A 22,993-nucleotide genomic window follows, 5' to 3' on the forward strand; every position below is an offset into this window, starting at 1 on the left:
TCCAAAATTCTAAGCAGAGAGACGATTTCAGGAGTAAATTCTTTTTGGTGCAGATTTATTTTGTGCAGGAAAAAAAAAAAATCTCACCTCATAAAACTGCTCAACAAGAATAATAAGCATAGGACCAGCAAGAGAAATCCTACTATTTTGAGGACAGGAGGAAATTAGCTTGTTTGTGCCCCTGAGCACAATTTCTGAGGCAGTTTCTCCCGCCTCCAATGGTGTGGAGAGAAAATGTGCCCATGTTTACCCAACTATGGCACCCTTATCATGGTCTACAACACCAACTCAAAGTATGAAAAAATCTCAACCCACTAGATACTCACATCAGGCCTTGGCACGGCTCCTCAGGCAAAGACGCAAAAGAAAATAAAACAACAAACAGTTGCTCTTTGTTAGATTCCCTCATAGAAGCCAACAAAACAAACAGCCAAAACAAAAACAAAACCTAGGTTGCTGCCGAGACCAATGCAACAAGCAGTAGCTCCAACCCAGGGTTCTTTTTAGCTGGCAGAGGGACGCACGAGGACGGATAACGGAAAATTGTGGGGATAAGGTACACTGAGCAAGAGAAGAAAAGATATCATCCCCATCCAACTCAGGCTTTCTCTTAACATGAGGACAATTCAAACCAAAACTGATGCTAAGGAACTGACTGAAGCCCAACCTACTGGCAAGTTTTGGTTTTACTTTCAGTGTCACTTCTCTGCATGCAAGTACCCATTGACCTGCGTGTGCATATTTATTTATTTACATATTTATTTATGTATTTATTTATTTTAGGTTGTTTCCATGTCTTGGCTATCGTAAATAGGGCTGCAATGAACACTGAGGTGCATGTGTCTTTTTTTTTTTTCTTTTGTTATTGGTTTAAAAAAAAATTTTTTTTTAAATCTTTATTGGAGTATAATTGCTTTACAAAGGTGTGTTAGTTTCTGCTTTATAACAAAGTGAATCAGCTATACATATACATATATCCCCATATCTCCTCCCTCTTGCGGCTCCCTCCCACCCTCCCTATCCCACCCCTCTAAGTGGTCACTAAGCACCAAGCTGATCTCCCTGTGCTATTCGGCTGCTTCCCTCTAGCTATCTATTTTACATTTGGTAGAGTATATATGTCAATGTTACTCTCTCACTTTGTCCCAGCTTCCCCTTTCCCCACCCCATGTCCTCAAGTCCGTTCTCTACGTCTGCGTCTTGATTCCTGTCATGCCCTAGTTTCACTAGAACCATTTTTTTTTTTTTTTTTAGATTCCATACATATGTGTTAGTATACGGTATTTGTTTTTCTCTTTCTGACTTACTTCACTCTGTATGACAGACCTTAGGTCCATCCACCTCACTACAAATAACTCAATTTCGTTTCCCTTTATGGCTGAGTAATATTCCATATTACATATGTGTCACATCTTCTTTATCCATTCATCTGTCGATGGACACTTAGGTTGCTTCCATATCCTGGCTATTGTAAATAGAGCTGCAGTGAACTTTGTGGTACATGACTCTTGTTGAATTATGGTTTTCTCAGGGTGTATGTCCAGTAGTGGGGTTGCTGGGTCGTATGGTAGTTCTAATTTTAGTTTTTTAAGGAACCTCCATACTGTTCTCTATAGTGGCTGTATCAATTTACATTCCCACCAACAGTGCAAGACGGTTCCCTTTTCTCCCCACCCTCTCCAGCATTTACTGTTTGTAGATATTTTGATGATGGCCGTTCTGACTGGTGTGAGGTGAGGTGATACCTCATTGTAATTTTGATTTGCATTTCTCTAATGATTAGTGATGTTGAGCATCCTTTCATGTGTTTGTTGGCAATCTGTATATCTTCTTTGGAGAAATGTTTATTTAGATCTTCTGCCCATTTTTGGATTGGGTTGTTTGTTTTTTTTGATATTGAGCTGCATGAGCTGCTTGTAAATTTTGGAGATTAATCTTTTTCAGTTGCTTCATTTGCAAATATTTTCTCCCATTCTGAGGGTTGTCTTTTGTCTTGTTTATGGTTTCCTTTGCTGTGCAAAAGCTTTTAAGTTTCATTAGGTCCCATTTGTTTACTTTTGTTTTTATTTCCATTTCTCTAGGAGGTGGGTCAAAAAGGATCTTGCTGTGATTTATGTCATAGAGTGTTCTGCCTATGTTTTCCTCTAAGAGTTTGATAGTGTCTGGCCTTACATTTAGGTCTTTAATCCATTTTGAGTTTATCTTTGTGTATGGTGTTAGGGAGTGTTCTAATTTCATTGGTTTACATGGTTTAGCTGTCCAGTGTTCCCAGCACCACTTATTAAAGAGGCTGTCTTTTCTCCATTGTATATTCTTGCCTCCTTTATCAAAAATAAGGTGACCATATGTGCGTGGGTTTATCTCTGGGCTTTCTATCCTGTTCCATTGATCTATATTTCTGTTTTTGTGCCAGTACCATACTGTCTTGATTACTGTATCTTTGTAGTAGAGTCTGAAGTCTGGGAGCCTAATTCCTCCAGCTCCGTTTTTGTTTCTCAAGATTGCTTTGGCTATTCGGGGTCTTTTGTGTTTCCATACAAATTGTGAAATTTTTTGCTCTAGTTCTGTGAAAAATGCCAGTGGTAGTTTGATAGGGATTGCATTGAATCTGTAGATTGCTTTGGGTAGTATAGTCATTTTCACAATGTTGATTCTTCCAATCCAAGAACATGGTATATCTCTCCATCTGTTTGTATCACCTTTAATTTCTTTCATCAGCATCTTATAGTTTTCTGCATACAGGTCTTTTATCTCCTTAGGTAGGTTTATTCGTAGGTCTTTTTTATTCTTTTTGTTGCAATGGTAAATGGGAGTGTTTCCTTAATTTCTCTTTCAGATTTGTCATCATTAGTGTATAGGAGTGCAAGAGATTTCTGTGCATTAACTTTGTATCCTGCTACTTTACCAAATTCATTGATTAGCTCTAGTAGTTTTCTGGTAGCATCTTTGGGATTCTCTTTGTATAGTATCATGTCATCTGCAAACAGTGACAGCTTTACTTCTTCTTTTCTGATTTGGATTCCTTTTATTTCTTTTTCTTCTCTGATTGCTGTGGTTAAAACTTCCAAAACTATGTTGAATAATAGTGGTGAGAGTGGACAACCTTGTCTTGTTACTGATCTTAGAGGAAATGGTTTCAGTTTTTCACCATTGAGAAGGATGTTGGCTGTGGGTTTGTCATATTCGGCCTTTATTATGTTGAGGTAAGTTCCCTCTAGGCCTACATCTGGAGGGTTTTTATCATAAATGGGTGTTGAATTTTGTCAAAAGCTTCTTCTGCATCTATTTAGATGATCATATGGTTTTTCTCCTTCAATTTGTTAATATGGTTTATCACATTGACTGATTTGCATATATTGAAGAATCCTTGTGTTCCTGGGATAAACCCCACTTAATCATGGTGTATGATCCTTTCAATGTGCTGTTGCATTCTGTTTGCTAGTATTTTGTTGAGGATTTTTGCATCTATGTTCATCAGTGATATTGGCCAGTAGTTTTCTTTCTTTGTGACATCTTTGTCTGGTTTTGGTATCAGGGTGATGGTGGCCTCGTAGAATGAGTTTGGGAGTGTTCCTCCCTCTGCTACATTTTGGAATAGTTTGAGAAGGTTAGGTGTTAGCTCTTCTCTAAATGTTTGATAGAATTCGCCTGTGAAGCCATCTGGTCCTGGGCTTTTGTTTGTTGGAAGATTTTTAATCACAGTCTCAATTTCAGCACTTTGATTGGTCTGTTTATATTTTCTATTTCTTCCTGGTTCAGTCTCAGAAGGTTGTGCTTTTCTAAGAATTTGTCCATTTCTTCCAGGTTGTCCATTTTATTGGCATATGGTTGCTTGTAGTAATCTCTCATGATCCTTTGTATTTCTGCAGTGTCAGTTGTTACTTCTCCTTTTTCATTTCTAATTCTGTTGATTTGAGTCTCCTCCCTTTTTTTCTTGATGAGTCTCGCTACTGGTTTATCAATTTTGTTTATCTTCTCAAAGAACCAGCTTTTAGTTTTATTGATCTTTGCTATTGTTTCCTTCATTTCTTTTTCATTTATTTCTGATCTGAAATTTATGATTTCTTCTGCTAACTTTGGGTTTTTTTTGTTCTTCTTTCTCTAATTGCTTTAGGTGTAAGGTTAGGTTGTTTATTTGAGATGTTTCTTGTTTCTTGAGGTAGGATTGTATTGCTATAAACTTCCCTCTTAGAACTGCTTTTGCTGCATCCCATAGGTTTTGGGTCGTCGTGTTTTCATTGTCATTTGTTCCTAGGTATTTTTTGATTTCCTCTTTGATTTCTTGGTGATCTCTTGGTTATTTAGTAGTGTATTGTTTAGCCTCCATGTGTTTGTATATTTTACAGATTTTTTCCTGTAATTGATATCTAGTCTCACAGCGTTGTGGTCAGAAAAGATACTTGATACGATTTCAATTTTCTTAAATTTACCAGGGCTTGATTTGTGACTCAAGATATGATCTATCCTGGAGAATGTTCCAGGAGCACTTGAGAAGAAAGTGTATTCTGTTGTTTTTGGATGGAATGTCCTATAAATATCTATTAAGTCCATGTTGTTTAATGTATCATTTAAAGCTGTGTTTCCTTATTTATTTTCATTTTGGTTGATCTGTCCCTTGGTGAAAGTGGGGTGTTAAAGTCCGTTACTATGATTGTGCTACTGTTGATTTCCCCTTTTATGGCTGTTAGCATTTGCCTTATGTATTGAGGTGCTCCTATGTTGGATGCATAAATGTTTACAACTGTTATTTCTTTTTCTTGGATTGATCCCGTGATCATTGTGTAGTGTCCTTCTTTGTCTCTTGTAATAGTCTTTATTTTAAAGTCTATCTTATCTGATATGAGAATTGCTACTCCAGCTTTCTTTTGATTTCCATTTGCATGGAATATCTTTTTCCATCCCCTCACTTTCAGTCTGCATGTGTCCCTACGTCTGAAGTGGGTCTCTTGTAGACAGCGTATACATGGGTCTTGTTTTTGTATCCATTCAGCCAGTCTATGTCTTTGGGTGGAAGCATTTAATCCATTTACACTTAAGGTAGTTATTGATATGTATGTTCCTATTACCATTTTCTTAATTGTTTTGGGTTTGTTATTGTAGGTCTTTTCCTTCTCTTGTGTTTCCTGCCTAGAGAAGTTCCTTTAGCATTTGTTGTAAAGCTGGTTTGGTGGTGCTGAATTCTCTTAGCTTTTGCTTGTCTGTAAAGGTTTTAATTTCTCCATCGAATCTGAATGAGATCCTTGCCGGGTAGAGTAATCTTGGTTGTAGGTTTTTCCCTTTCATCACTTTAAGTATGTCCTGCCACTCCGTCTGGCTTGCAGAGTTTCTGCTGAAAGATCAGCTGTTAACCTTATGGGGGTTCCCTTGTATGTTATTTTTTGTTTTTCCCTTGCTGCTTTTAATATTTTTTCTTTGTATTTAATTTTTGATAGTTTGATTAATATGTGTCTTGGCGTGTTTCTCCTTAGATTTATCCTGTATGGGACTCTCTGCGGTTCCTGGACTTGATTGAAAAAATATGGAATGCTTCATGAATTTGCGTGTCATCCTTGTGCAGGGGCCATGCTAATCTTCTCTGTATCATTCCAATTTTAGTATACGTGCTGCCAAAGTGAGCACACATGTGCACGTTTAGGAGTAGGAGAAGGGGAGGGAAAGAAGAACACCAGCATGTTCTAGCTACATACCAAGAACTTTACACAGGTATCTTTATTTGTTTTCTGGCGCTGCCATAACAAATCACCACAGACTGGGTGGCTTAAAACAGCAGACACTGTACTTATAGTTCTCTCACAATTCTGGAGACTAGAAGTCTGAGATCAAGGTGTCACATGGCCATACTCCTGCTGAAGGCTCCAGGAGAGAATGCTTCCTTGTCTATTCCTAGCTTCTGGGGGCTCCTGTCAAGCCTTGGCATTTCTTGGCTGCAGCAGATCATTCCAATCTCTGCCTTCATCTTCTCATGATCTTATTCATTGTGCATATCATTGCACGTCCTTTCCTCTTCTTATAAGGACACCAGCCATTGTGTTAGTGCCCACCCTATTCCAGTATGACCTCATCCTAACTAATTACATCTGCAAACACCCTACTTCCAAATAAGGTCACATTTGGAGGCTCCAGGTGGACATGGAATTTGGGGGGAACATTATTCAACCTGCTACAGTACTTCATTTCATTCTTGGAGCAACTTGTGGTCTAGATACTGTTAGACCCATTTTACATATGAGGAAACAGTTGACATCGAGCAGCCTTTCCTCAGTTGCATGGTTGTAGTTGAACTCAGGCCTCTGAGGCCCCACTACACCACGAGGCTTTTCAATAGTGAGACTCAAACCTGATGGCAAGAAAAGGCCAACTTGCATGCAGTCCTGATGACCAATCCCATTCCTACCTCCTTGTTTCTCTTGGGCTCATAATAGTGGGGTCAGAAGAGACAGGGTAGGTTTTCTAAGCCATATTTCTCTAATGTGTTCTAGTCCTTTTAACATGCCTTGCCTCTAAGTCCTCCCCCAACCTAATTGTTTTTATTCTGAAAAAGCAGCATTCTCATTTCCTCCTTCTCATTCTTTTTACTTTATCCCTTAAAGAAGAAGGGATGAAACTTGTAGTAGCTACAAATGGGAGTGGCTGCCTAGGCCCCAAGAATGGGGCTGTGTGGGGAACTGCTTCTCAACCCATAACTCCAGGCATGTGGTTTCAATGAGCGCTGCCTGCTCTTACTTGACCTCCCTTCCTCAGCTACCGTGATTGGCTGAGGAATGGGCATATGTCCCCTGCAAGACTCTAAGAGCTTAGTGTCTATAGGGTCCACACACCACCCACCAGAGCTCCTGCCCCTCTTTAGCAGGGAGATACACTCCCCCACTGTTTCCCTTCCTCTACCTCATCTGGGCTCCCTCCTGCCTCAGTCTACGTCTCTCCACCCTTCCCTCTGGGCAGCTCAGTTCTTCCTCCACACCTAGGCTTGGGAAAACAGACTCATCTCGGCACAAAGGAAAGCCCTGGGGTTTTCACAACAGGGCCCAAATAAAACTCAAACTAATATCTCAGCACATTTTCCTGCCTCATAAATCTACATGCCTCAAAAAAATACTGGAGGATTAGATACCAAGGTGTTAACAGGGGCGTTTCTGGGTGGAGGACTTGCACATGTTTTTTTACTTTCTCTTTTTCCCCTTCTATTTTATTTTCTAAATAACTTGCCATGGACACACATTGCTTTTTAAACAGAAATAATTTTTAAAAAATCAGTAATGGAGAGTATAGTTAAATTGCTAAACAACAGCAACAAGAAAACATTTTTAGAACCTGGCATAGTTGCACTGATACTTAGTAATGGAAAATTGGAATTTAGGTCATAAATATTGCATAATAATGATCTCACTAGTGTACACAGTCAGTCTACAAAGCCCTTTTCATTTTCTAGAAGGGAAGGTTGAGGTGAAGAGAGATTACGTGGCTTAACCAAGGACTGATCACCTTGTGAGTGCAGGGCAGGGTTCATTTCTGGTTTTTCCTCCCAAAATATTTTCCTCCAAAAGCAATGCAGTACAATGCAATGTGATATGATGTGATGCATTATAAATATGTGAGGGAGATTAAGAGGTACAAACTTCCAGTTGCAAAATAAATGAGTCCCAGACATAAAATGCACAGTAATACATTTCAATAATTATGTAATATCTTTGTGCAGCAACAGATGGTAACTAGACCTTATCATGGTGATTATTTTGAAATGTATAGAACTATTGAGTGGGTCCTTTGTGGTTTTCTGGTGACACGGTTGGTGTGCCACGGCACTGGTGAGGCTGGCAGCAAGGTGGCAGACAGGGAATTTTGGGACACGTCGTGAAGGAGCTTCACAGGTAGGATTCAAGAATAAGAAAGTGAAACACAGGATATGGCAATCTAACCATCTGCAAGCCTTCATGGGGAGTGTTCTTGAGGGACAAGTCTGCATTCTGAAATGAAAGTTCAGCAAAATTACAAGAAATTACTATGGAGGGTAAAGAAGGCTCAAACCACAGGAGTCCCAATTCACAGATTGGTACCCTGATCATCTGAAACATCTCTATTTAGATGAAGAGGAAAGACTCAAGAATCAACTTAGAAAAGTTGACCAGTCTTTGTTAGAACAAGTTGACTGGCCTTTGTCAGAAGAACGAGTTGATCAGCCTTTGCCAGAAGAGCAATGTAATATTGACCAGGCATTGTCTGAAGAACACTGTAGCAATGAGCAATCTCAGCCAGAAACAATGTAGCATAAGAGTAAACTCCATTACTATGCCAAAGAAAAATAAAAGAAAACATCAAATCAAAAAGCACAGGAAGGGGACTCGGGGACTCCCCTGGTGGCGCAGTGGTTAGGAATCTGTCTGCCAATGCAGGGGACACGGGTTTGATCCCTGGTCAGGGAACTAAGATCCCACATGCTGCAGAATGGCTAAGCCCACGCACCACAACTACAGAGCCTGCGCTCTGGAGCCCGTGAGCCACAAATGCTGAGCCCGCGTGCCACAACTACTGAAGCCTGCACACCTAGAGCCCGTGCTCCGCAACGAGAGGGGCCACTGCAATGAGAAGCCCACACGCCACAACGAAGAGTGGCCCTTGCTTGCCGCAACTGGGGAAAGCCCGCACGCAGCAATGAAGACCCAATGCAGCCAAAAATAAATAAATAAAATAAATAAATTTATTAAAAAAAAAATTTTTTTTTAAAGCACAGGAAGAATATGAATGGGTACAAGCTAAGTGTGTTGCTAAGAAACAAGAATTTGAGAGTAGAAAACAAGAGAGAGAAGAAGCTCAAAGGCTCTAAATAAGAAGAAAAAGTGTTCAAAATATTGAGCAAAAAGACTATAAAAGGCCAACCAAACTTGAATTTACAAATGGAGTAGCTTCTTAAAAAAATACAAGAACAAAATTAAGTCAGACATGTCATCCTTAATCAAGGGTTAAAATATCTGCTGTTTACTGAGTTCTCTGTATACGTACTAAACCTCCTAACAATTAACTAAATTTATCGGCAGAAACTGGGTTGTTAAGCTATACTAAATTTAAAATGTCCAAATATTTTTGTTTTTGTAAGAGAAAATTTTCCATGTATGTTCTACATAATATTCTTTTAAAAAAAATTTATTTGCATCTGAAGGAAGGTTGGCCTGGAGAACTGAAAGAACCTCCTATTTGAGCGACAGGTTCAAGCATATAATACTTTTGCACCATACAAAATTCAGATGAAATAAAATGTTAAAAAAAATGGAGTTACTACGTTGTATATGAGGAACTAACATAGTGTTGTAGATCAATTAACCTTCAAAAGCAAACAAACAAACTCATAGAAAAAAAAGATCAGATTTATGGTTACCAGAGTTAGGGGTGGGTGGAGGGGGAATTGGATGAAGGCAGTCAAAATGTACAAGCTTTCAGTTATAAGGTAAATGAGTACCAGGGATGTAATGTACAACATGATAAACATAATGAGCAGTGCTGTATGTTACATATGAAAGTTGTTAACAGAGTAAATCCTAAGAAAGGGAAATTTTTTTTTTTTATTTTTTTAATTTTGTATTTATATGCGATGATAAATATTCACTAACTTATTGTGGTCATCATTTCATGATGTGTGTAAGTCAAATCGTGATGCTGTACACCTTAAACTTATACAGTGTGGTATGTTAATTATGACTCAATAAAACTGGAAGTAAAAAAAAAAATGCTCAGGGCTTCCCTGGTGGCTCAGTGGTTGAGAATCTGCCTGCCAGTGCACGGGACACGGGTTCGAGCCCTGGTCTGGGAAGATCCCACATGCCGCGGAGCGACTAGGCCTGTGAGCCACAATTGCTGAGCCTGCGCGTCTGGAGCCTGTGCTCCGCAACGGGAGGGGCCGCGATAGTGAGAGGCCCGCACACCGCGATGAAGAGTGGCCCCCACTTGCCGCAACTAGAGAAAGCCCTCACACAGAAACGAAGACCCAACTCAGCCATAAATAAATAAATAAATAAATAAATAAATAAATAAATAAAATTAAAAAAAAAATGCTCACATAAAGTACCTAGAACAGTGCTTGCCACATAGCAGGTGCTAAATCAGTGTTAGCTATTTCAGGTCCAAAAAAAAAGTCCAGTATTTCCCACTCTGCTAGGCCTTACAGGGAAGAAAAAAAAGAACACAGCCTAAGTGTTAGAAAGAAATGCACCCAGGGTTTTTGGGACATGGGCAAAGAGGAAGAGCTCAGGAAGGGGTGAGAACTACAAGGAGCCAGCAATTTACCTAGAACCAGCCTTAGCAACCCTCCTAAAGTCAGGAACCAAAATCTTGATATGAGTTTATCTGGAATGTGACAAAAAGGAATGATGGCTAGCCCTCTCTCTTGAAAATGGGGATAGGGGATTCAGAGGTGGGGAGAAAGTCAAGGCAGAGGGGATTAGATAGAGGAGGGAGGAGTCCACACGTGGGTCACCCTGAAAATTGGCCTTCCTTGAGTTGTGGTCAACCCAGGGGCTGGAGGTTGGTCCCTTGCCATCATACCAGAAGTCACATACTCGGCTTGGAATCCCACGTGGTCTCCACCTGCCAAAGAAGGCCTTTGCTCAAAGTGAGGGAAGGGAAAGTATGGATGGATATTCTGGCCAGAGCAACTGAGGTGGTTGTTTTTAGAAGGAAGGAGGCCCAGGTTTGGCTCACTTTCTGAAAGGCACGCATATAAAAGAGAGTTTTATGGTTTGATGTAAACTAATGATTAAGTACTTTTCCTGCCCTAGCAACCCCCACATTACTGAATGGAGAAGAAATAACTGGGGAGATGGCTCCTTGTTGAGAAAAAAGTTACTAAAGTCACAAAGGTCAAGTTTCATTAAGGTCAAATTCCTCAGGTAAGTCTCCCAAGTGCAGGGGTGGGGGCAGGAAATGAGGGTGGAGAAGAGAGGGGTATGGGAGAAGTTGAACTGCTCCGCTGGCTTTTAACAATGAAAAATAAAAGAGAGGGATTCAAGACAAGGAGGAGGTTCTGGAAGGCCTGGAAGGAATGTGTCCTGTCCTCTTCTTCTCTCATTCTTGGGGAGAAGAAGGAGATGCGGGACACACATCCTTGACGTTTGAGAGTGCCCTTATGTAGAGATTAATACCTGCTTCTTGCCTGAAATTTCTGAAGGGGGAGGTTCACTGGAGTTTAGGGGGGTGAGGGTGTGAAGGGCTGTAGGGTTGTTTTCAGGGATGAAGAAAATTCAGGCACCCCTCATTCCAGGACCCTGAGCCTTTAGTGACCTCTGAACACCCCAAAAGTTATTGTGGCTTCAGGCGACACAGAGGGAGGGAAATCAGGGGCACAGGAGTCCTGGGCCCTTATCAGGACCACTGACATTAGACTGACCAGGGTGAGCCTGGGAATATTTCCCTCCCCCACTCCAAGATAACAGAGCCACAGTTTAGCCTGTTCTGGGAGAAGGGGGGATATTTGAAAAGCATATATGATTGGAATTTCAAGTGGGACTAGATTCTAGCAGTTCCCCCAAAAGTTAAACATAGATTTACTGTATGACCCAGCATTCTACTCCTAGGTATATACCCAAGAGAATGAAAATATATGTCTACACAAGATGTATACATGACGTGTGGACACCAAGGGGGGAAAGTGGTGGGGGGCGGGTGGGTGGGATGAATTGGGAGATTGGGATTGACATATATACACTAATATGTATAAAACAGATAACTAATAAGAACATGCTGTATAAAAAAAATAAAATAAAATTCAAAAAAGAAAAGATGTATACATGAATGTTCATAGCAGCATTATTCATAATAGCCAAAAAATGGAAAGAACTCAACTGTCCAGCAACTAGTATATGGACAAATAAACTGTGTTATATCCATACAATGCAGTATAATTCAGCTTAAAAAAGGAATGAAGTACTGATACATGCCACAATATGGATGGACCTGGGAAGCATCATGCTAAATAGAAGAAGCACATATTGTAAAATTCCATTAAATGAAATGTCCATAATAGACAAATCCATAGGCACAAAAAATAATGAGTGGTTGCCTAGAACTAGGGGTATGGGGGGGAGGTAGATGGATGGCTGATAAAGGGTATGGGGTTTCATTTCCAGATGATGAAAATGTTTTTAAGTTGGTTGTAGTGATTGTTGCACAACTCCGTACATATACAAAAAAAACACTGAATGGTACTCTTTAAATAGGTGAATTGTATGGTATGTAAATTATATCTTAAAAAGCTGTTAGAAAACATGGGGCTGGATTGAGTCGTAATAAATGATCTGCAAATTATGAAACTGGATTGAGATGTGATGAAGGTCACTCTCTGCCCAACGGGCTAGGAGGTTTGACGGGATACTGTTGGCAATAGTTACTAGAAAACAGTTGCTAGCATCTTCAACCATGTAGCCCAGATAAGCTGTTCAGAGAGAACCTAAGAAAGAAGCAGACGAGAAAGAGAGACAGCCTTGACTAGAATCTTGGTCCTTGTTCCAGGCCCTTTCACAGTCTGGGTTGTGGTCCCAGTGTCAGGTTTGGCCAGATACCTGTGTGTAATTATGATTTTTGCTCAAGTGGGTCTCTGTTACATCAGACAGTTCTAAGAACACAGAGGAGCAAAAATGCCTGAGATTTACCTACTGCTGCATGCCGACTAGGCCTGACCTCGTTTTAGGGTGGTTGGGAGGAGAAGGATAAGGTAGACCTACAGAACCAAATAATCTACATGTGTTCTAAATTTTCTCCTTTTTCCTTGTCCTGACTCATCTCTGGGAGGAGAGAGGGAGGCAAAACTGTTGAACCCAGACATCTAGGATTGCTGTAAGATGAACCTGGTGTGGTCCCTGAAACTCAGACTGAAGGGTCCCCAGAGTCCCAAAATTTTAGGAATTCTGTGCCAGAAATGGAGACAAAAGACCAAATATATATTTCTCATTATAAATCACAATATCACACAGCCATTTCACCCAGGGACTTCCTATCCAGGGCTGATCAAGACTACAATATGTTCCCAGGACTAAATGGAGGAGGGAATCTATCACCTGAAGCCTGAACCTGGGGAAGCAGATGCAGTGCTTGGACCAAGTGGAGGGGACATCTGAATTCATTGTCACATAAAGGAAGTCCGAGGTTCCCACACTGGTCTTTGGTTTCAATTCAGTTTGGAAAAAAAAAAAAGTGAAATGATGATTCATCTCTTCAAATTCAGTCAGGGGCAGGAGGAGACTGCTGACTCATGTTTTGGGGTCAGATCAGTGGTTCCTAAACCTGGCTGCACAGTAGAATCCCCTGGGGAACTTCAAAAACATACAGATGCCTGGGCACTACTCCAGACCTCCTGATTCAAAATCTCCAGGGGTGGGGTCCAAAAATCTGTATTTTTCAAAATTTTGATCAGGTGGTTCTGAATTAACCAGCCTCTCCTAATTGGTGACTCAGCATTAGGGAATCCCTAGGTTTGATGACGTTGGTCACAACAATATTTGTGAAGAAAAGTAAGTAAAAGGGAGAAAAAGAAGGTGAGAACCCAGAGACAAACAGTGGCTATTTAAATATCTGGCTTACATAAAAAGAAATGAAATTGAGTTACTTGTAGTGAGGTGGATGGATCTAGAGACTGTCATACAGAGTGAAGTAAGTCAGAAAGAGAAAAACAAATATCGTATGCTAACACATATATATGGAATCTAAAAAAAAAAATGGTTCTGAAGAACCTAGGGACAGGACAGGAATAAAGACACAGACGTAGAGAATGGACTTGAGGACACGGGGAGGGGGAAGGGTAAACTGGCACGAAGTGAGAGAGTGGCATGGACATATATACACTACCAAATGTAAAATAGCTAGCTAGTGGGAAGCAGCCACATAGCACAGGGAGATCAGCTCGGTGCTTTGTGACCACCTAGAGGGGTGGGGTAGGCAGGGTGGGAGGGAGATGCAAGAGGGAGGAGATATGGGAATATATGTTTATGCATAACTGATTCACTTTGTTATACAGCAGAAACTAACACACCATTGTAGAGCAATTATACTCCAATAAAGATGTTAAATAAATAAATAAATAAATCTGGCTTATGTCTGTCTGTGCCTCTTTGATTTTCTTTTGCTAAGAAGAGCTGATATTATGAGCCTCAGGTTACCAGTCGGGAGAAAAGTGGAAGCACTCAGACACGAGTTTATCTCTCCTAAGGTGCCAGAATTAGTAGCAGGTTGGCTTTTAGAAACCATGGTAACTGGTTAGAGGGTGGCACTGTGTGGAAAGTGGAGAGCAGTTGACACAGGGAGCTGAAAAGTTGGATCAGGCTCCACTCCTCACCAGCTGTGTGAGTTGACTGCTCTGAGCATTGGTGGTAAAATGCCTGAACCAAGAGAAGGAGTTCTGTTAATGATATTTTGTAATTTACATAGAATACCCAGAATTTCTTGCATTAGGTGATTAAGGTGAAAAAGGGTCTGCTGGTCCCTTTCGCTTAAGTGGCATGTTAAAAATTAGTGACTTCTTTATTTAATGACCATTCTTACTCTGAACTTGGTGTCAGATGAGGTAGAAAGCAGAAAACAAAAAATAAAGAAATTAACATGCAAGCACTGCTTTCCCTAACTATTACTCTGGAATCTTAAGACCACATGGCTGTAATTTTCACATATTCAGTCCACAAAGAATGCTTATTAATTGAACAATGTTATGTTCCAGGCACCAGGGATGCAGAGGTACCCAAGACATTGTTTCTGCCTCAAGGGGTTCACGTCCAGTGGGGAAGAAGACAAATGAGCAGAATTCTCGTAGAGGGTGGTAAATGCAGGCACAGAGAGTGTGCAGCTGTCTTCCAGCCTCTCTGACAACTTGTCTACCGGGAGACACCGGGGCCTGCCTCTCAGCCTGAGATGGGATGTTGGTGTGACAGTGGGGGGGCAGGATAAGTGCCACAATAGAAGTAGTTACTAGGTCGGTACACAGTATAGAGGGGAGACTAATTAATTCTAGGCTGGATGGCTTAAGAAGGCTTCCTTGTTTTACAAAAGAGGAAGATGAAGCTTAGAGGGGTTCAGTAAACAAATGGATAGTGGGAGGCTGAAGAGCCTTCAGAAACAGCAGGGGAAAGAGGACAGAGTCCTGCTCCCATCACCTGCCCACGCCTTCTCAGACCTCAGCACCCTCACTCCTTCCTGCAGAGGAGGAGCGGGTGAGCCATACTCAGAGCAGCACAGGGGTCATGACCAGAGACCTCTGCCCAAATCTCTGTTACATCGTGTACCAGCAAGAGACCTTGAACAAATGACTTTCTCTCTTGGATTCTGTTTCATCTTTTAAGAAATAAGGATAATAAAAGACCTGCCTCATAGAATTGTTATATAGATTAAATGATCTGAGACAGGGAAAGTGCTTAGAACGGGGCCTGCTGGCATGTAGTAAGCGCTCAGTAAACGTTAATTATATTATTCTTATGCTGTTACCTGGTTGGTGTGGCCAACCCAAGCTCAACCTAAAACCTAGCTCATTTTTCCCCCTCACAAAATGTAAAAAGCTTAGTTTTTATATTGCTAAATGATACATTGTATCATTGTAAAATATTTTTTTAATGAAAAAACACAAGTAAAGATACCTACCTACCTAACCCCAGAGATAACTGCTTTTATATTTTGGTAAACATAATTCTCTATAGCTCTCTGGACACATCTATATGAAAGCAACTTTAGTAAGTGGCATTGTATCAGGATGCTATTCAGTGAATGGCTATTATTACTCATCAAAGATATTGTATCTTTCCATGTCAATAATTATAGATCCCATAATTATTTGTAAAAACTGGTAAGTATTTCATTGTATGGTTATACCATAATTTATTTATGCCATCCCCTAGTGTCAGTCAGTTAGGTTATTTCTAATATTGTTGATATTGCACAACAGTGGCACCACTGAATGACCCTACACAGTCAGCTGTGGGCCCTTGTCTGATTATTTCCTGTGACAATGTGCTGTAAGTGGAGTCTCTGGATCAAAGGGTATTAACCTGAAGACATGTGTCTCAGTAAAGTAACTCACATTTCAAGAAAAGAGACTGGCTAGTCAGCTGGCTTGACAGGAGTTTCGTGAATGTGGCTTTTGCAGCAACTTGTTGTGGGAGGACAATTAGGCCAATGGTCAGTTTGTGGGAGAGCAAATATGTGGAGGCAGTCCTCGCCCTTGGGTTTCAAACATGTTCCTACGCTAGCAGGTAATTTTTCAGGCCTGAGAAGGGACTCTGTGGGAGAATTTACCGACCTCTTTGTTAGAGCACCAGTGCCCTAGAATTTCTCTGAATATCTGGCTTTTCTAGGAAATCAGTTAGGGAAGTTCAACTGGCTGATAATCTCACTTAACTTTTAAGGAACCTTTTAAGGGTATAATGTCCAAGGGTATTTTGCACCAATCAGGCTTGGGGAAGATTTTTCCTAGCCCCAAACTTTCCTCATCACTTGGCCAGTGATCTGAGCATTTTCCTTAGCAAATGAAGCTGAGATGTGAGGCAACAAACAAGAGTGGTGGCCATGAGACTCAGAGCCTTCTACTGACCAGAGAGTAATGAAAGATGAAGAGAGGGTGGAAAGGAGATGGACACAGGCTGGACTGCATCAAGGGTGGGCCAGGTCAGACTCTTACAGGTGGAGGAAGGTGAGGAAAATGTCTGGCCCTCCACCCTAAACCAGGGATCTCCCATTCTACCCATTTCATTCCAGTCTCCCTTCCTGACCACCTCAGACACTGTCCTAGTGTGGACATTCTAACACACAGGCTTGGTGTGGGTGAGGAGTGATCAGGAGGAATTAGTGGAGCGTGCGGTCTGCTACGACTTTTAGTAATTCCTAACTGAAGTGGAACGCAGTAACACAGGCTAATGTTCACAGAAGCCTAAATATTGCCAGCGCAGTTCCAAGAACTTTATGTGTGTTAACCCATTTAACTCTCACAGCAACCCCAGGAGGTAGGTACTCTCATGGATCCCATTTTATAAATAGGGAAACTGAGGGCCAGAGGAGGTAGACAATTTGCTGAAGGTCACACATCAGGTAAATGGGAGAATTGAGGTTTAACCTTCATGTCTAATTCCGGGGTTCCTTTATTTACTATTGCTTCTCTTCATTATTGTAAGAATGGGTATCTATGATTCTATGTTCAACCAGACACTCCCAAAATAATCAGAAAAAATATACATATATACACCATACATACATATCAGGGGTAACCTTAGAGAAGCTAATGGGAGTTCTTGAGCCTGTTGGTCAAAGTGAAACCTCTTTAGATTAATCAAAGGCTAATAAATAAAAGAAGATTCGATGGAGCCCCTCCAGGCCTGGGATTGGGAAAGAAAACACTATCTTTAGTGGCAGATCCCTGGGGATTCTAGCTGGGGGATGTATGACATTATCTGACAGCCACATGCTTTGCATTAAAAGTAGGAGAAATGTGAGCATCTTTGCTTTTACTCTTTGTCAACTCTAGTTTCATTACTTTTCCCTCCTTGTTCCTTTTGTCCCTTCCTCATAGGCTGCAGCTGCTTTGTATCCAACACACACACACTCTTCATTTCTCACTCGTGCACACGCATATATAGATTATATAGTTATATATCTATATATCCATACCTATGTATATATGCATATATATTTCATACATACACAATTTGTCTCCACAAATTGTTAATTTTCTAAAAATGTTATTAAGTCATCAGGTTTAGGAAATGTATTTACTCCATGTACTGTATTTATAAGGTCATGAAATTATGACCTCACTGCTCAAGAAAAGAGGACAATAGTTGGGTCAAATGAGGTACCCAAGACAGCCAGATGCCCAGTCAGAGGCCTGAGCCATTATATGATACTGAGAATGAAGAGACAGAGATGCTGGGAGAAGTGACCAAAACGTGGACAGAATCAGCAAGCCATCGAGCAGTGGATGGGAAGGAAGGACACTGGGCTGGCTGGGAGGTCTGGCCTGAAGAGGGGGAGCTCAGCATTTCCATTATGGGTACAGCTGCCAGGATTTTTGCTCCCCATCCACACCCACACTGGGCAGTGAACACCTAGTAGGAGAGTTTAAGGATAGTCGCGCTACTTTAACTTGACACAGGCTCACTTGGGTAAGACATTTGTTCTGTCTTCTTTTCGATAGATGTGCGTGTGTGTGCACATGTGTGTGTATGTAACTACTGATTTCCAGTAACTTCCTGAATTCCAAACCAGACCGTTCTCATAACTATCCTGATTTTGAGGAAGTAGTCTCCTGTCTTACTTCATCCTTTCCATGTTCACCCGTTTCCCCAGTTGTAACTACTCTCTTCATAGCTACCAAACTTGAGGTTTCCCTGACTGTCCACAGACTTTGCAAGTGTTGTCCTTTCACATAATTCTAGAAAAATATCAGAAAAACTTTATTCCAAGCATCATGACCAACATTCATAAACTGTTCTTAGTAGCAATTTGGGTTTTTCGGGATCCACTTTCTCTAAAAGTCCCAACTGGAACTTAATTTAATCTACCCAGAAACACCAGCCTTCTTGAGAAACAATGAGAAGCAGTATTTCTTCTTCCCAAGCACTATAATGAAATTGTTTTTGGAACAAACAGAGATCTATATCCTAGGATTCTAGGATGATGTGGGATATCCAGAAAGGATTTAAGGCTCTTCACAAGGGTCTATAACATACAAAAAAGGGAGCAAAAATAAAAAGTGGGCTAAGAAAGGGAGGGAAACAAGAATAGACCCCAAACCACAGAGTCTCCTTTTCTCCCTAAGCACACGCCAGGAACACACGCTCCCTGACACATTGCGCAGGCTTTCCATGGCTGAGCTACCATCAGCTTATGACACCTGTCACCTAACTGTTCCCCTTGCTTCCATGCCCCTTTAATGCCTCCTCCACACTGCAGCAAAACTGATTTCATAACACAAGCTGGATCAATGATCCCCCTGCTTAAAACTTTCAACAACTTCCCACTACACTTAGAATGGAATCCAACTCTTCACCATGGCCCTTAGGTTTCCATCTCATCTTATGCCCTACTCTCCAGTCATTTATTTCACAACAGGAACTTTTTACCTCTTAATCTCCCTCACCTATTTCTCTCCTCCCCTGCCCCTCTGGCAACCACTTGTTTGTTCTCTGTATCTATGACTCTTTAGTCAGTAAAGCTTTATTGGAACGTAGCCACACTCACTCATTTACCTATTATGTATGGCTGCTTTTGACTAAAATGGGAGAGTTGAGTAGTTGCAACCACATGGCCACAAAGCCTGAAATATTTATTTTATGGCCCTTTATAGAAAAAAATTTGTCCACCCTTTTATAAGGGACTAGAGAGAAGGAAGGATAAAGACATAGGGTGTTAGAACACACCCTCACACCATACACAAAAAGAAACCTAAAATGGCTTGAAGACTTAAATATGAGACATGACACCATAAAGAGAACACCTAGAAGAGAACACAGGCAAAACATTCTCTGACATAAATCTTACCAATGTTTTCTTAGGTCAGTCTCCCAAGGCAATGGAAATAAAGGCAAAAATAAACAAATGGGACCTAATCAAGCTTATAAGCTTTTGCACAGCAAAGGAAACCATAAACAAAACAAAAAGACAACCTACAGACTGGGAGAAAACATTTGCCAATGATGCAACCTACAAGGGCTTAATTTCCAAAATATACAAACAGCACATACAATTCATATGTTTCATACAGAAACAGATTCACAGACATAGAGAACAGGCTTGTGGTTGCCAAGGGGGAGGCAGGTTGTGGGGGGATGGATTGGGAGTTTGGGATTAGCAGATGCAAACTAGTATATATAGGCTGGATAAACGACAAGGTCCTACTGTATAGCACAGGGAACTACATTCAGTATCCTGTGATAAACCATAATGGAAAAGAATATATATATGTGTATATGTATATATATATGTATATGTACATATGTATGTATAACTGAATCACTTTGCTGTATAGCAGAAATTAACACAACACTGTAAATCAACTATACTTCAATAAAATTTGAAAAAAAAAAGAAAAAAACAGGCATAGGGTAGAGGCTGATTGTGGGGATCTTGAATGAGGAGGCCAAGGTGTTTGGACTTTATCCTTCAGTTAGAGGGGAGACACCTGGGCCCCCTGACCAAGAATGTCTGTCTATGGTGACAGAAGTGTGTTTAAAGAGGATTGTACTGGCTTCATTACAAATGTTGAGAACATGGGGGCTAAAAACAAAAGGCAGGGAGCACAGGAGGTGGCTGCAATTATTCAAAGCAAGGCAGACACTGTTGGTTATCTACCAGCATTCAAACCTCATCTTCCATGGTAAAAAGACCCTGATTTTGTTCAGGTATCTTTCCTCATGTGACGCAGAAAAAGGCGATCTCGTCCCTGGCTACTGGGTAACTCCTTGCCAACAACTGGTTTGGGGGGTAGGCATGTGACCTGGTCTGGCTGATGAGACATGAGGTGTGATAGGAACCTAGAACTGCCACAGCTGCCTTGATACAAGCTTGGGTATAAAGTCAACCCACCAGCATGGTGGAGCCAAGGAAATTGCAGAGAAACAGAGACAGAGCCTTTCCATCTGCATATTTTTTGTTACATGAGATAATGATCTTTCTTATTTCAGCCAATATGAACATCCTGATATAAAGGCCAAGAGAGGATAGTAACAGCGAATTCACAAAAGAAGTAATTGGAACAAGAGATTCTGTGAAAGGGAATTAGGTCAATATTGAAGCTGAGCCATGAGGAAGAGGGAGGAGTGAACTGATGGTCCTGAGGTTTAGCTCTGGTGAGTGGGAACTTGATAAACCATTAACAGAAATGGGGAACTGCTGGACATGGCCCACAGTCTCTGTTTTAGTCAAGTCATCGCCCTGCAAGTGAGCCAGTGAGTCCCACAGACATCTCAACAGGAGATCTGCTTTGCATATTGCTACATGACTCTACTCCAAACCTGTGAATATGAGATAAAGTTTATTTGATCCTACAATATTGCAGCTGTGGGCAAACGTTCTCAGAAGCCACAGTAATACACAATATTCATTTTTATTATAGATTTTAAAATTATAGTAGAAAGAACATATTTTGTAGTGGTTGTTAGGTTGTAATAAAATCATTTCTTTGTAGAATTCAAATAACCATGTTGTTTTAGGGTGAGTGGAAAACAGTTTTCTAAAGTCAAAAACCACTGAATTTATAGTAGAAAACATTTTCATTGAAGCCCACATAGATAAGTGTAATTTAATTTCTTTTTTATTTAAAAAATATAGTTAAATCCCTTATTAGTCTACTTTTGAAATAATGCACAAAGAAGAGAAGACATCCAATAAGTAAAATAAATGATAAGAGTATACTTTTATACTTCTGGAGAAACAAACACATTCAGAGAGAAAGATAGAGACTGAATACAGACTTAGGGTGAAAGTGGGAAGGGTAAACAGGGGGCGAAAGAGATGGGGGTGTCTTTTGCACAGCATGGATACACATAGGATGGAAGTCTCAGTGGGTGCAAATGCATGGCTAGGGCTGCAGATGAAAAAATCACAAGCTCAAGTATTGTCCTAGCCCCAAGAGGCAAAATTCAAACTCATTAATACAGCTTTAACAAAATTAATACAGCTTTAACAAAATTAATACAGCTTTAACAAAATTTTCTAGATGTAGAAACAAAGGAGCTGATCAACAGAATAGAACAGAATCCAGAGGCAGAGAGAGAGAGAGAGAGAGAGAGAAAGAGAGAGAGAGAGGGAGAGAGATAACTAGAGAGACATAGGTATAGATACAGTCACCTGGTTTATGATAAAGGTGAGACTGCAGTACAGGGAGGGAAAGTATGGTCTTTTCAATAAATGGTGTAGGGACAATTGGATATTCATATGAAAAAAATGTACTTTGACCCCTACCTCACATGATATGCAAAAAAATTAATTCCAGAAGGACTGCAGATCTAAATATGAAAGACAAAACAAAGAAATTTTGGAAGAAAACATGAAGGGAGTCTTCATGACCTGAGAGTAGGCAAAGTTTGCTTAAATGGGACACAAAAGTAGAAAAATAGAGAAAAGAATGTAGAATTTAGTTTATCATTATAACCATTAAAATACGTATAGATACCAAAGATTATAAAGAATGCTAACAAATGGCTAATAAATATAAAAAGATTCTCTAATTCAATAATGTTGCCAGGAGCATGGTGAGATGAGAAAAGAGACACAGCTAAAGACTGACTGCTTAAAACAAAAAGAAAGTCAAAACTACAGTAGAAGTGACTTCTAGAGAAGGATACAAAAAATATAATCAACTCTGAGGCTCTAAAACTGAGATGTTGAAATATCAGTCCATTTCTTGTCATGGCATCAAAACTCAAGAGGAGTTTGAATCAAAGGATAGTGCTGATATGTTACATGAGAAGAATAGAGCAAAGAGAGTAGCCATGCCAGAATAGGCAGACTCTGTAGCAAAATCCCCTGGGAATTATGTCTGGTAGGGTAATAGAGATTAAAAACCTGTAGTCTGCTCCCAGAGGACAAAGCAGGAGTCTTTCGCAGCTGAGGACAATAAAAGCTCTAGTACCATGCAGTAAAGAGAGTATTTGGTGGTACATGAAGGCATGTGATCTTATGAGGGTTGCAGTGACAATTTTCAAAAGTGGCTGTTTTCCCTGAACAGTCAAATGGACCCCTACTCAAAATTTGGTTCACATTGAGACTGATGCCACACACATTAAAAGGGTATGAAAAAGTTTATTACTTACATAATTGAGGCCCCTGGCGAGAACAAGGCAGTCTCTCAAGCAGGTCTGAAATGGCTTTAAAAGGCAAAAAAGGTGATTAGCCTAGGTTTTTATCATCTTTATGGGGTAGGGCTGGAGTGGTGGTTCATGTGCAAGAAGAGGCTTGCATGATTTGAATCTCTCACCTGTGCCAAAGGAGGGCAACCCAGGTCTCCTTATCAGCTTGATCAGATGTGGGGCATCAGAGG

General features: G+C 40.5%; 1 non-coding gene and 1 pseudogene across 1 annotated transcript; one reads left to right on the forward strand and one right to left on the reverse strand.

Moving 5' to 3' along the window:
- Positions 1-270: 270 nt before the first annotated feature.
- LOC132368071 (thyroid transcription factor 1-associated protein 26-like) lies at positions 271-8,930 on the forward strand (annotated as a pseudogene).
- LOC132368307 (U6 spliceosomal RNA) lies at positions 5,513-5,619 on the reverse strand. Its single transcript, XR_009504044.1, has one exon. It is a non-coding gene; the product is annotated as a U6 spliceosomal RNA (small nuclear RNA).
- Positions 8,931-22,993: the final 14,063 nt, after the last annotated feature.

Source organism: Balaenoptera ricei, chromosome 6 (genome assembly GCF_028023285.1).
Source record: "Balaenoptera ricei isolate mBalRic1 chromosome 6, mBalRic1.hap2, whole genome shotgun sequence".
Lineage (NCBI taxonomy): Eukaryota > Metazoa > Chordata > Mammalia > Artiodactyla > Balaenopteridae > Balaenoptera > Balaenoptera ricei.